The sequence below is a fragment of the Scaptodrosophila lebanonensis genome, unplaced genomic scaffold, assembly GCF_003285725.1.
Source record: "Scaptodrosophila lebanonensis strain 11010-0011.00,11010-0021.00 unplaced genomic scaffold, SlebRS2 tig00000145-arrow-arrow-pilon, whole genome shotgun sequence".
Taxonomy (NCBI): Eukaryota; Metazoa; Arthropoda; class Insecta; order Diptera; family Drosophilidae; genus Scaptodrosophila; species Scaptodrosophila lebanonensis.
In genome coordinates, this window is record NW_022060590.1 from 1125653 (window position 1) to 1139961 (window position 14309).

Here is a 14309-nt window from a genome sequence, read left to right on the forward strand (position 1 = left end):
GTCCGTCTGTCCGTCCGTCCGTCCGTCTGTCTGTCCGTCCGACCGTCTGTCTGTATGAGCGCAACGATCTCAGCAAGTACAATAGTTAGGATAACCAAACTTGGCATTCAGGTTCCCCTAAGCCGCAGGCAGATCGAGTTTGTGTTTTTTTCTGATACACCCCCCACTCCGTCGCAATTCGTGTTTTTTCTAACTCCGGTAATTCTTGGAATTATAAATTTGGCATATACATCCAGTTCGTGGTTATTTGTCCGTATGTCAAGTGTCATCATGATAGGTCAATTATGAAGAAAGTTATAGCCATAAATAAAATCGCTGCTCATGCTCTGCTTGCACCGCTGCCGCAGCTGTTGTTGTTGTTGCTGCTTTGGTTCAACTTTGTGCTGCATACATACACGCATATAAACACGCATAGGCACGTGTATGCTGTTAAAACTGAACATAGACATGCCTTCTAATTTAATTTAATTAATTAATTAATTAATAAAATTTTTTTTTAATCATTTAATTATTTTTTTTAGTTTTTCTTTTTCGTGGAGAGTACAGGCTATTTTACTGTCGGGCTTGCTCGACTGTAGCGTTCTCTCTTGTTACTTTGCACATTCATTCAGTTCTATTTAGTGTAATAAAAAAATGCTCCACGATTTGATATTTAAAGAGTTTTTACTTTTATTTATATTTATAAAATAATGGTGGCGCCCCAAGAGAACTAAGCATTTTTTCACACCGCCAACTTTCAATCAATTTCTTTTGTCAAAGAGTTGATCAACAACTTACTTCAAAAATCGGTTTTGTGTAAATTATCTAAAAGAAAAGTGTATATTATAGTAGGTGTGTAAAAATTATGTAAAAGACAGAAAGCATTTCCGACCACAGAAAGCAAATATATTCCTAATCAGCTTGACGAGCTAAATACATCTATATATCGGTCAACCTATTTGTCTGTGCGGATGAACGCCTGGATTTCGGAAGCGGCTGTACCCACATTAACTTGTGTACTATCCTAAACCCTAGGAAACCCAAGTAAATTATATTTTTACCGTTTTCCCCTCTTCCCCTGCTACAGCATTTCTTTAATATTATCCAAAGATTCATACACTAAACACACAATTTATATTACTCCAGTATTGGTCCCACCATACTCCTGCAGCAAAACTTGGCCGTATACAAGCTTCTAATTTAGAGAAGAAAATAAAATGAAACTTTATTTATATGAAACAAGAAAGGAAGGCTACAGTTGAGCGAACTCAACTCTCAAATAGCATGTACCTCCCACCAAAAAAGAAACAAGAAAGGAATGCTAAAGTCGCGCAGACTCAACTTTTAAATACCCTGTACCACCCCACAAAAAAAAATGTATTAAGAAAATTTAATTAAATATAAAATATTCCATACGTACATTTACATTTACATCAGAATCGTGTCTATGCGTGTCTGTGTACTTGTACATATGAGTGTGCGCATTACATAATTCTGTCAATCTTAATCTTTCTATCATAATAAAACTTGAGATAAGGATATATAATCACTAACTGGATGACCACTAAATTTTAGTTCAAAATTCCAAGAATAATGGGAGTTACAGAGAGACATGGCTATACCGACTGATCATCCTGATCAAGAATTTATATACTTTGTGTGGGGTCTGCCACGCCTCCTTACGTGTGTTACATACATTCGCACAAAACTAGTATACCCTTTCACCCTTTGTAAATAAACAACCGATTTTCAAGTACGAGATATTTTTATTTAATTTGGTTCTGTACAATTTCTTGAACTGAGGTTTTCAACACTGGTCTACTCAAGTCAATCGGTTCACTAATGACAAAGCCATTCAATATCTACACACCGACATAAAAGATGGCGCACCCTGTATGTAGGTATTTTAAATAAAAAGGTACAGAATGAAAAGAAAACATATGTATACATACATATATTTATTTTTATATTATGATATTTAGCATGATTTTATTTCTTAAAAAAGGAACTGAAATATCTTAAAAAAAAGCAAATAATTATAAATTAAAATATCTTAACTTTTTTTTAGTTAAATAAGAAGGAAGGTATTTCTTTTCGCTAATAGTTTTGTTGGCTTCTTTAATTTATATGCATTTACGTACTTGTATACGAAGTTACTATTGAACTAATAACCGAAAAAACAATAGAAAATGCAAGTGCACGTGCACCCGCAGATATCAGTGGTCATTTCGGTCATGCGGGCATGATTGTAAATACGACGTTCGATCATTTCTTGCATGCACCAAAAAGTTTCGGCGGCTCATTCTGAGTCTGCAGTTGTGAGTCGAACCACTGACCATACAACATGTGTATGTCGAACTGACTGGTTGGCGGGCGTTCGTTCACAACCAGTCGTTGCAGTTCTCTGGTGAGTATGTATGCAGTACAAAGTTCAACCAAAGCAGCGGCAACAACAACATAAACTGCCATTTACATTTACAATTCGGACAAGGGAAATAAAATGTAAGTATGTACATTTTTGTATTTTTGTGAATTCAATTTCAAATGCTAGTTTTTGCAAAACCTAAATCGTCAGTATGCAATTTTACCAATTTATAGACGCACACCCCATAATTGCGCAAAATTCCAAATTAAACACAATTAGTCAGTCAAATGTAATCGTCGACAGTCAGCTGTTGCTGATAGCTGAGTGCGTTACAGGATTTATATAAGATTAGTCAGTCAAATGTGAGCGTCGACAGTCAGCTGTTGCTGACAGCTGTCTTGGAGGGGAAGCTCGAAAAAATTAGTAATGGCGTATAATTACTCTTAGAATTAAATAAGTTTGATATTGCATGAAACAAGACTATCGGGTATTATAATACTGCTTTATAAAGTGTGTCCTATACAAATATCAAATCTTTCAAAATAAATTTAAAAAAAACAATGGATATATTTTGTTTTCTTTTACCTAAAAGCAGGCGTTGGAAAAGATTGACCCAAACATGTAATTGCTAAGCTTGTAAATGCTGATATAGTCATTTCTTGCAGACGATCGCCTGAAATTTTTGGTGACACACTACCTACCGGTTCTGCAAGAATCAAAATTGTATTGCGTATGTATTAATAAACAAGTGGAGAAGCTTAAGTCGGGTGTCATGACTTAAAAATTATTTAAACATATGTGAAGAATAGTTAAAGAAAATTAAAAAACCAACAAAAGAACAAGTGGAAAAGCGGAAGTCGGATGTCACAACTTTGAAATACTCTGGCCATATGTCTTCAACAATTATAGAAATTACAAAAATTAAGATAATTAAACAACAAGTAAAAAAGCTAAAGTCGGGTGTCCCGACTTTAAAATACTCTGTACATAATTATAAAAAAAACATTAATTATAGAAAACAAAACAAATTAAGAAAATTTAAAAAAACAAGTAAAAATGCTAAAGTCGGGTTTCCCGACTTTGAAATACTCTGTACATATGTTTACAATAATTATAGAAAAAAAAATAAGAAAATTTAAAAAAATTTGATCGATTTTACCTTTCTCGGTATTCGAACTCAAGTAAAGGGTATATAATTGCACATATACAAAGCAATTTTAGTACAAAATTCCAAGAATTACGGGAGTTAGAGAAAATCACATTATCGGGGGAGAGGGGAAAGGGAGGGAAATTCCAAAATATACATTTTCTGCGTATTCACACAAGGCATCTTGGACTAAATTTTGGTGTTCCTAGGTCTTATAGTCTCCGAGATATGGGCGATTATACGAATGGAAAATCGGGAAAACCCCTATGGGGGGAAGTGGGGGGGGGGGGGGTGGGTAATCAAAAAAATAAAACCAACTCGTATAGCGTACACACATAAGGTATCTTTGTGCAAAATTTTGTGTCTCTAGCTCTTATAGTCTCTGAGATCCAGGTGTTCATACGGACGGACAGACAGACAGACAGGGCTAGATCGACTCGTCTCATCATGCTGATCAAGAATATATATACTTTGTGGGGTCTGCCACGCCTCCTTCTGCCTGTTACATTTTTCAGCTCGCGCAAACCTAATATACTCTTGTACATTTCATGTACAGAGTATAACAAGTAAAAAAGCTAAAGTCGAGTGTCCCGACTTTGAAATACTCTGTACATATGTTTACAATAATTATAGAAAATAAAAAAAATTAAGAAAATAAAAAAAAAAATTTGATCGATTTTACCTCTCTTGGCATTCGAACTCACGTAAAGGGTTTATAATTGCACATTTACATAGCAATTGCGTCTGTGTGAGTGTATGTATGCCTATGCGCATCTATTCGTGTCTGTGTAAGCATTTTCGCAGTCAACCAAACAGCAACATCAACAACAGCCGCGGGCAGCGCTGCAGCAGCAAATATATTTATGGCTATAACTTCTCGTTAAATCGGTCTATCATAGTGAAACTTGGCATACGGACACATAATAACCAACTGAGGGTATTTCATGTACAGAGTATAACAAGTAAAAAAGCTAAAGTCGAGTGTCCCGACTTTGAAATACTCTGTACATATGTTTACAATAATTATAGAAAATAAAAAAAATTAAGAAAATAAAAAAAAAAATGTGATCGATTTTACCTCTCTTGGCATTCGAACTCACGTAAAGGGTGTATAATTGCACATTTACATAGCAATTGCGTCTGTGTGAGGGTATGCATGCCTATGCGCATCTATTCGTGTCTGTGTAAACATGTTACCAGTCAACCAAACAGCAACATCAACAACAGCCGCAGGCAGCGCTTGAGCAGCGCTGCAGCAGCGAATATATTTATGGCTATAACTTCTTGTTAAATCGGTCTATCATAGTGAAACTTGGCATACGGACACATAATAGAGAAAATGGCAATTTACGGTGGAGAGGAGGGAGGGAGGGAAATTCCAAAATATACATTTTCTGCGTATTCACATAAGGCATTTTGGACTAAAATTTTTTTGTCCGTAGGTCTTATAGTCTCCGAGATATAGGCGATTATACGAATGGAAAATCGGGAAAACCCCCATAGGGGGGAAGTGGGGGGAAAATCAAAAAAATAAAACAAACTCGTATAGAATACACACATAAGGCATCTTTGGCCAAATTTGGTGTCTCTATCTCTTATAGTCTCTGAGATCCAGGTGTTCATACGGACGGACAGACAGACAGACAGGGCTAGATCGACTCGTCTCGTCATGCTGATCAAGAATATATATACTTTGAGGGGTCTGCCACGCCTCCTTCTGCCTGTTACATTTTTCAGTTCCCGCAAACCTAATATACTTCTGTACATTTAATGTACAGAGTATAAAAATGTTGATCGAGTTTACCTCCTTTAGTATGCAAACTCGCGGTGGTGTAACTGAACATTTACATAGGAATTGTGTCTTTGCGTGGCTGTGCGTGAGCACGTATGCAGTAAAAAGTTAAGCCAAAGCAGCCACAGATATTAAATATATGGCTATAACTTCCATTAAAATTGACCTAATGAAACTAACTAGAGGTATTTGCCCAACTTGAGTCAAAAATTCCAAGAATTACGGGAGTTATAGAAAATACTAATTGCTTGGTGGAGGGGAAGAGAGGGAAGGAAGTTCCGCAATACACATTTTCTGCGAATTCACGTATCTTGGACCAAAGTTTGGTGCCCTAGGTCTTAAAGTCTCTGAGATATATATAGATGATTTTACAAACGGCGTTACGGAAAATCCCCATCGTTGGGTGAGTGGGGGGTAAATCAAAAAAGAAAAAAAAACTTTCACAGCGTACACACATATGGCATTTTTGTTCAAAATTTAGTGTCTCTAGCTCTTACAGTCTTTGAGATCAAGGACAAACGGACAGACATGACTAGACTCGTCATACTGATCAAGAATATATATACTTTGTGGGGTCTTAAAGTTCGTGGGACTTCTTAAAATGAGCATTCAATAAAAGCATGTTAAAATTAATTACTTTCATGGATTTACCCAAAAGAAGGTGTGGGAAAAGATTGACCCAAACAGGTTATGGCCAAGCTTCGGGAAGCTGGTGTAGTAATTTCTTGTAGACGACCGCCCGAAATTTTTGGTGGCACACTACCTACAGGCTCTGCAAAGTATTAAAAATGTAACCCGTAATTAGTTCAATTTTTAAGTAATATTAGAGGTTTACATGCATTTAAAAATATTTTGAATGAGTCAGTAATCACGATCAGTAAATATTTCAAATAACAAGAGATATATTAATGTAATCATTCCGTTGAATGCGAAATTTTTTAAGATTTAATTACCGCCATGTTACATAATTGAATACATTTATTTGCACGAATGGCGAGTAATATTGTTTTTATATCCTGTACCCAAAGGGTAGTTTTGTGCGAATGTATGTAACATACAGAAGGAGACGTGCCATAAAGTATAAAGTATAAATAAAGTAAAGTAAAGTACAAGTAAAAGAGCTAGAACAACCAAACTTGATATCCAGATTATCCTAAGATCGAGAAAGTACGAGTTTGAGTTGTTTCTCCCCACTCCCCCGCAATTCGGATTTTTCCAATAACTCCCGTAATTTCTGGAATTTTGAACTCAATTTGATTATTACATCCAGTTAGTGATTATGTGTCCGTATATTAAAATTCATCATGATTGGTTAATTCTGAAAAAAGTTATAGCCATAAATAAAATCGCTGCCCATGTTCTGCCTGCAGCTTTGCCCGCAGCTCTGCCCGCAGCTGTTGTTGCTGCTTTGGTTTAACTGATGTAAATTTATTCTATTGAAATTGTATATTAAGCATTTATGTATGTATGCAAGTGTTCAATATTTTATATTTAATTAAAAAAAAATTTTTGTTGTTTAATTTTACTTTTTTGTGGAGAGTACAGGGTATTTTACTGTCGGGCTTGCTTTCTTGTTTAAATTATTTAGCTTAAAATGCCGTATATGATTTAATCTATAGTTAGTTAGCCAGATTATATATAGTTTCGTACACAGAATGTACTTTTTCATCGACGAGCCTAATAGTTTCACTAAAATATCACTTCTCATGATATTATTATTAATAATATTTCCAAAGGGTCAAAGGCTATATTAGTTTTGTGCGAACTCCCGTAATTTTGTACTCACATTTGGCAAATCCCTCCACTTAGTGATTATGACTCCGTATGCCAAGTTTCATAATGATGGGCCGATTTATAAGGAAGTTATAGCCATACCTATAATTGCTGCCCAAGCGCGGCCCGCAGCTATTGTTGATTTTGGTTAACATGGTCACACAGGGACAGACCCGTCCTCCCGCTACAGAATTTCGTCATTACTGTCCACATTTCAAAAGCAACTAACTGAAACTATGCCCATGTGATTTATATAAATAATTAAACCTACGTTCATATTACGGAAAAACCCCACCATTGGGGAATCAAAATATAAAACAAATTCGTATAGCGTACACACATACTTGTAAGGCTTCTTTGTGCAAAATTGTGTGTCTCTAGCTCTTATAGTCTCTGAGATCCAGGTGATCATACGGACGGACAGACAGACATAGATCGACTCATCTTGTCATGCTGATCAAGAATATACATACTTTGTGGGGTCTACCACGCCTCCTTCTGCTTGTTACATATTTCACGTCCCGCAAACCTAATATACTCTTAAACATTTCATGTTCAGAGTATAATGACTGCTAATGGTTACAATTAGTGTACCTTGTTGAATGCACTGGATAGGCTTGAGCTTGACAGAGAAGTACAAAACTGTATCCATAACGGCGCATAAATGCATAACTTTTCATATCGGAAGCAAAGGTAGGACGCTTGGCACTGACGGGTTCTAAAATAGTGAAATGATTCTATAATTTAAATTATGCTTAATGGAAAAATATATTCTTTTAAAGTAATCGGTATGTTCTGCAGATCACTAGAAAATAGTTCCCTAACATGCTCAGTTCATTCATACAAGTATACATGTACATATTTTATTAAAAATAGATGGATTATCTTAATTTACCTAATAATCGGTACTGGATATGCCTGCACTTGACAAAGAAGAACTAATTCTTTTGAGCTTCGGCCGTGTAAGCTTGATATTTTAGAAGTGCTGGCAAAAGATGGTGCCTTGGTACCAACAGGCTCTGCAAACAATAATTGTTATAAAAAAACTGAATTGGTTCTTCTTATTGTATTTATTTTTATTTTTGAAAACATAATTTTAAAGCTAAATATTTATATTTGTTGCTGTGATTTTTAAAATTGCTATGTTTGTATGTAGCAGCGTTGCCAGTTCTTTTTCCCGTCGAGATTATATAACTTTTTAAGTGATTCTTCCGTCGAAAGCGGGTAAGTACATGTATATACATATATCGAGTTCAAATACAATAAGAAAATAATAACTAATTAATAGAATTGCAACATATAGGGCTTGTAGTTTCTAGAATTAAACGCTGTATATTTTGACAACGACATACATACATTCTTACATAGTATGCACTATATATGGACACTAGCAGGTATTGCTCGTCTTAAACCTGCTCAATATAATGTTTCAAATTGTACTTATTTTGTGTGTGCATGACCTACTCATATGTTTTCACCTTATTAGTTACCAATAGGAAGGTATTTAAGGTATTTAAATGAACATTTTCTGTTCTTGGCAAACAAATTTTCAGTAGTCCGTTACAATTTTGGCCTTGCCAAAATATTTCGTTAAACGTCTACATACATAACCACTATAACTAATATTTTTATAGCTTGTACTCATAGAGTTAAAGGGTATACTAGTTTTGTGCGAATGTATGTTACAGGCAGAAGGAGGCGTGGCAGACCCCACAAAGTATATATTATTGATCAGGGTGACAAGCCGAGTCGATATAGCCATGTCCGTCTGTATGAGCGAAGAAGGTACAAGAGCTAGTACGACCAAACCCCCCCCCCCCCCACCCCATCCCCCATCACACCCTTTTAAAACAATTTCGCAATATAAAGTCGACCACACATTCATTATTGCGCTAATATTTCGCCCTAAAATGGAACTGAGTTGGATTTGTTGAACTTGTTTAAAATCTATGTTAGGGAATTACCGAGTTACAGGAACTGGATATGATTGCGCTTGACATGTTAGAGCGAGGACTTTTTTCTGTGATGCATGTATTGTAAAAGTTGAGGCCACGGTGGGAAAACTTGGTGCTTTAAATCCGATGGGTTCTTAAAATAACATTAATAAAAATGGAAACGTACATAAGAATAACATGAAATAAATTATAAAATACTTAACATTAATACACTTGGCAAATGTAATTTTACCTAAATACAGGTACTGGAAATGCTTGAGCTTGGCAGACCATAGAAAAAACAGTTTTTAAAGGGGCATGCTGTTGAAAGGTTTGCACTCCAGTCGGCACAGTAGGCGCTTTGGAACCAATGGGCTCTACAAAAATGGATTTCTTTTTACTTAAAAACGTAGGCATTTAAACCCTAAAAAACGTACGCATTTTAGTCTGTTAAGTTATTAAGATATATAAAAACTGCCATGAATATGCATGTTAGATTTGTACAGTAATATAAGGTATAAGTTATAAGTATAAGTTACTTTTCATGAACAAGAAATTGTTGAAATCTTTGAATTGACCTATATATACACAATCTTAAAAATAGCTTTTACCCACTCCTACATTAAACAATTAAATATATTTATACTCTGTACATGAAAGGTATACGAGGGAAAGTACATAAAAAACAAGTAGAGCAGCTAAGGTCGGGTGTCCCGACTTTGGAATACTCAGTACATACTTGTATATATGTGTAGAATAACTATAGAAATTAATAATAAGAGATAACGGAACAGTCGAACAAGTCCGACATTAAAATTAACTCTCCACAAAAAAAGAAAATTTGAAAAAAATTTATTAAATCAAAGTATTTAAAAAAAATTAAATTCATTAATTCAGTACATGAATAAGTCAAAGCAGCAGCTACAACAACAGCTGCGGGCAGAGCTTCGGCAGAGAGTATATTTATGGATATAGCTTTTTTCATAACAAACCTATCGTAATGAATATTGGCATACGGATTCAAATACAAAATTCCAAAAATTACGCAAGTTATGTGAAAACACGAATTGGGGGGGGAGTTGGGAGATGTATCAGAAAAAAACTCAAACCCGTACTTTCTCGGACTCAGAGAATCTGGATACCTAGTTTGGTTGTACTTTCTGAGTTCCTTGCGTTCATACAGACAGCCAGACGGGTGGACGGACAGACGGACATGGCTATATCGACTGGGCTTGTCACCCTGACCAAGAATATATATACTTTGTGAGTTCTGCCACGCCTCCTTCTATATGTTACATACATTCGCACAAAACTAGTATACCCTTTTACCCTTTGGGTACAGGGTATTAAAATTAAGAAAATTAATAAACAAATTTTGATTGATTTTACCTCCGTTGGTTTCGAACTCACGTAAATATTAAATTTATGTTTATTGTCGATAATTGAATAATTGATACACGATTTGTGCCTTTGCATCCCTAGTATTAGATTTTGTCCCTCTCCTGCACACCGTTTTGTTAATGTACAGCGCATAAAATAAATCACCTATATTAACATAAACCTACACCGATCCTCGGGCATTGTTTCCCTTTAACAACACTTTATGGGCCCAGGTAGACGAGTGTGAGAGCTAGTTGTATCGGCAGTGTTGGTATTGATATAGCAAAGTTGCTAAGTTAAATTGCTGCATTTTGAGGTTAAACAAGGCGTAAGGCGCGTGGTAAGGCATGGCCTCGCTTTATCAAATTGAAAAGTTGGATGCAGGTAATTATGATTCCTGGAGCATCCAAATGCGCAGCGTGTTGGTGTATGCAGAGGTTTGGAGCGTGCTGGGTCCCCCGAAGCCAGCAGATGATTCGGCCAGTTGGGATACGCTCAACGAGAAGGCATTGACCAAAATCACTTTAAGTGTCAGACAGTTGTGCTATTTGAAGAATTAATTGACGGCAACGAGTGCCTGGAACAGACTTAAGGATGCACATGAACCGAGCGGACCTGTGGGAAAGGTGTTGCTATATAAAAAGTTGCTTAGGCTGCGAGTGTCAGCGAAAGACGGAATGTGTGAGTATATGAATACTTTCTGCTCAACGGTGGAGAAGCTGACAGAGGTAGATATTCGGCTAGGAGACGATGATGGTGATTTTGCTGGCGAGTTTACCAAAGGAGTATACGAATTTGTTGTGGCCATGGAGATGCGCGATAATTTTCCAACGTTGGATCCGTTGAAGATCAAGTACTTAGGCGAAAAATGAGCAGCAGGCATACCAAGCAAGAAGTGGCCAGGTACGACCAGAAGTGGCGCGGAAAAAGAAAGACAAAATAAATTTCGAGTGCTATAAATACGGAATACAAGCAAAGTCAAGGTTTCAGCAACATCAGGCGCACTTGCCTTGCATGACTTGCATAAAGAGTAAAATCCACACGCAACGTTCTCCAACAGCAACTAAGAGCTGAGCCAGACATCAGCTGGAGTTGGTACAAACCGATGTATGTGAACCATTTGGGAAGCGGTCACTAGGCGGTTCGATGAATTTCTTGATGAATTTTTCGATGACATGTGTAGGCGCATGTTTACATATTTTCTAAATCGAAGGACGAGGTATTTAGAAAATTTGCGGAGTTCAAGAACATGGCAAAACGACAGACTGTGCATAAGATGGAAGCAATAAGGAACGACAATGGCCGTGAGTTCATCAACAGGCGATTTGATGATTTATTAAAGAAGTGACAGTTCCATATAGCCCTCAAGAGATTGGTGTTGCCGAGCGGGCAAACCGGACTCTTGACTCTCGAGATGGCAAGAAGTATGCTTCTCGCCTTATAAGTCTTGGTGCGGCAAGATGTTAAGGATCTGCGCACGTTTGGGTCAGTGGCAGTCAGTTTGGAGAAGGCGAAGAGAGAGGTATACCGCCTGGTGAGATACTCGCTGGTATCAAAGGCATACAGGCTGTAGGACAAAAAAAAAAACAATACGTAGAGAAGCGCGATGTATTGTTTAATGAGTCTTGCGAAACGACTTGCATCGTTTTCCCAGATGTGGCTGATACCCCGGCAGTAGATATGGTACAGATTTTGTCACATAGCGATGAGGAGCATCAATCCGAGAGTTGGAATGATGAAGGTTCCGTGAGCGAGGAATATGCTAGAAGACGGAGGAGACAGAGCAACTGCAGCAAAACGATCATGAGCTTGGCAATGAGTGCGAGCCAACGCAGATGGAAAGCGTGCGAATTGGGCGACCAAAACTGGTTCGAACAGGCAAACTAGGGCGTCCAAGAAAAGTCTACAATGCATTAAAATTCGTTGCATGCGAAGGGGATACCCTTGCCACAGACGTTTCGTGAGGCTACGCGCTGTAATCAGGCTTCATATTGGCAGACAGCCATGAATCAGAAGTATGAAGCGCTGGTGGCAAATGGTACGTGGACTCTAGCGGATCTACCCAAAGGGTGACATGCGATTGGTTGCAAGTGGGTGTATATGGTAAAAAGGAACAGCGCATAAAATGTGGAGCGCTACAAATCCCGTCTGGTGGCCAAGGGATGTTCACAAAGATGCGGCGTAAATTACGAAGGAGACGTTTTCTCCAGTGTGTCGTTATGAAACGATACGGCTAATTTTGGTATTAGCGGCAGAAATTATATTGTACATATGTGCACCAAATGGATGTGTGCACGGCGTATCTCAATAGCGAGTTGAGTGAAGTAGTCTACATAAAGCAGGCTGAAGTATTTGTAGACAAGACATGCGAACAGCAGGTGCTGAGACTCCACAAGGCGATATACGGCTTAAAACAAGCAGGAAGGGCGTGGAATGCCAAATTAGACGCAGCGCTATGAGATATTGGATTCATCCCTTGTCAGCTGGAACCATGCTTGTATAAGCAAGACATGGAAGGTAAAATCTGTTTAATACTAATCTATGTTGACGATTTACTTATAGCATGTCAGAACAAAATGAAATTCGAATGCGTCGATAAGTGGTCACTGCGGATGTTTCTGGGCATGCAGATCGAACGAGATGGCGAGGCAGGCAATATAACAATGAAACAGTCGTTGTATATCAAAGATGTACTGGAGAGGCACAACATGCAATCGTGCCGGATTCCAAAAACACCGTTAGGTGCAGGATTTCATGTAATAGCGAAGATTGCGTGATTGAAGATAAGCAATTCGTGAACGGATGTGGCTGACTGTAAAGTCGAGGCCAGACATCTACCACTTCGTTGTGAAGTTGGCATTAAGGAGCAAGAACCCACATGGTGAACATGTGGCAGCGAAAAAGCATGTAAAGCATCGAAACAAAATGACATCAGGCATCAATTCGTCCGAGAAGTCAACCAAAAGGGTGATATAGAGCTACGTTATGTTTTAACGACATGATTGCTGATGTCCTTACGAAGAATTTTCCGCAGCAGAAACATTGTCATTTTGTCGAATTATTAAATTGGAATTGTAACTCAAATGAAATGTAACTTGAAATTGTAATTGGCAATGCAAAAGGTGTCGATAATTGAGTAATCGATTCACAATTTGTGCCTTTGCATCCCTAGCATTAGTTTTTGTCTCTCTCCTTCCCTGGCTACTGAATTGTATCACTAACCATCAGTGCTGCCATTTTTTTAATTTAAAAAAGCTGGAAGAAAGGCAAAAAAGCTGAAAGTTTATTTAAAAAATCCTAAAAAAGCGGTTATGGTTTTACCAATGCATTTGTTGAAAGGTGATATTTACATTAAATCATTCAGTTCTGCGAGGTTCGCATTTGCACGACATGGTCGTACCAATCATGCGTAAATAATTATTAGGCAATTGGTAGTCAAAGCAGCATAGTTTTGTCAGGAAAATTGACAAAGTCTATTTTTGTTGTTGAATAAACCAGTTCATTGCACTTGTGTGCTTCTTTGTTGTTGCATGAGTGCGCAAATCACTAAGCTTGGCAGTGATAGTGATCTTGCAATAGCTGCAGTAAACCCGAGCCAGCCCGAGTCATCTTTGCGAATCAAAGCCTTGAATTCTTCGCTTTTTTGCCAAGTAAATCTGCCGAGATACATAATTCTTTTTTTTATACCCTGTACCCGTAGGGTAAAAAGTGTATATTAGGTTTGTGCAAAGTATGTAACAGGCAGAATGAAGCATTTCCGACCCCATTAAGTGTATATATTCTTGACCAGCATGCCGAGAGAAATCGATCTAGACATGTCCGTCCGTCCGTCTGTCTGTCTGGATGAACGCAAGGATCTCAGAAACTATAAAAGTTGGAACAACCAAAGTTGGTATCCAGATTCTCCTAGGTCCGAGAAAGGACGAGTTTATTTTATTT

At 37.5% G+C, this 14309-nt stretch overlaps 1 protein-coding gene across 3 annotated transcripts in view; it reads right to left on the minus strand.

The window, feature by feature from the left end:
• The window catches only part of LOC115629414 (Down syndrome cell adhesion molecule-like protein Dscam2), a 150550-nt gene that overhangs the window by 59521 nt on the left and 76720 nt on the right, over positions 1-14309 (minus strand). The window lies entirely within an intron of this gene.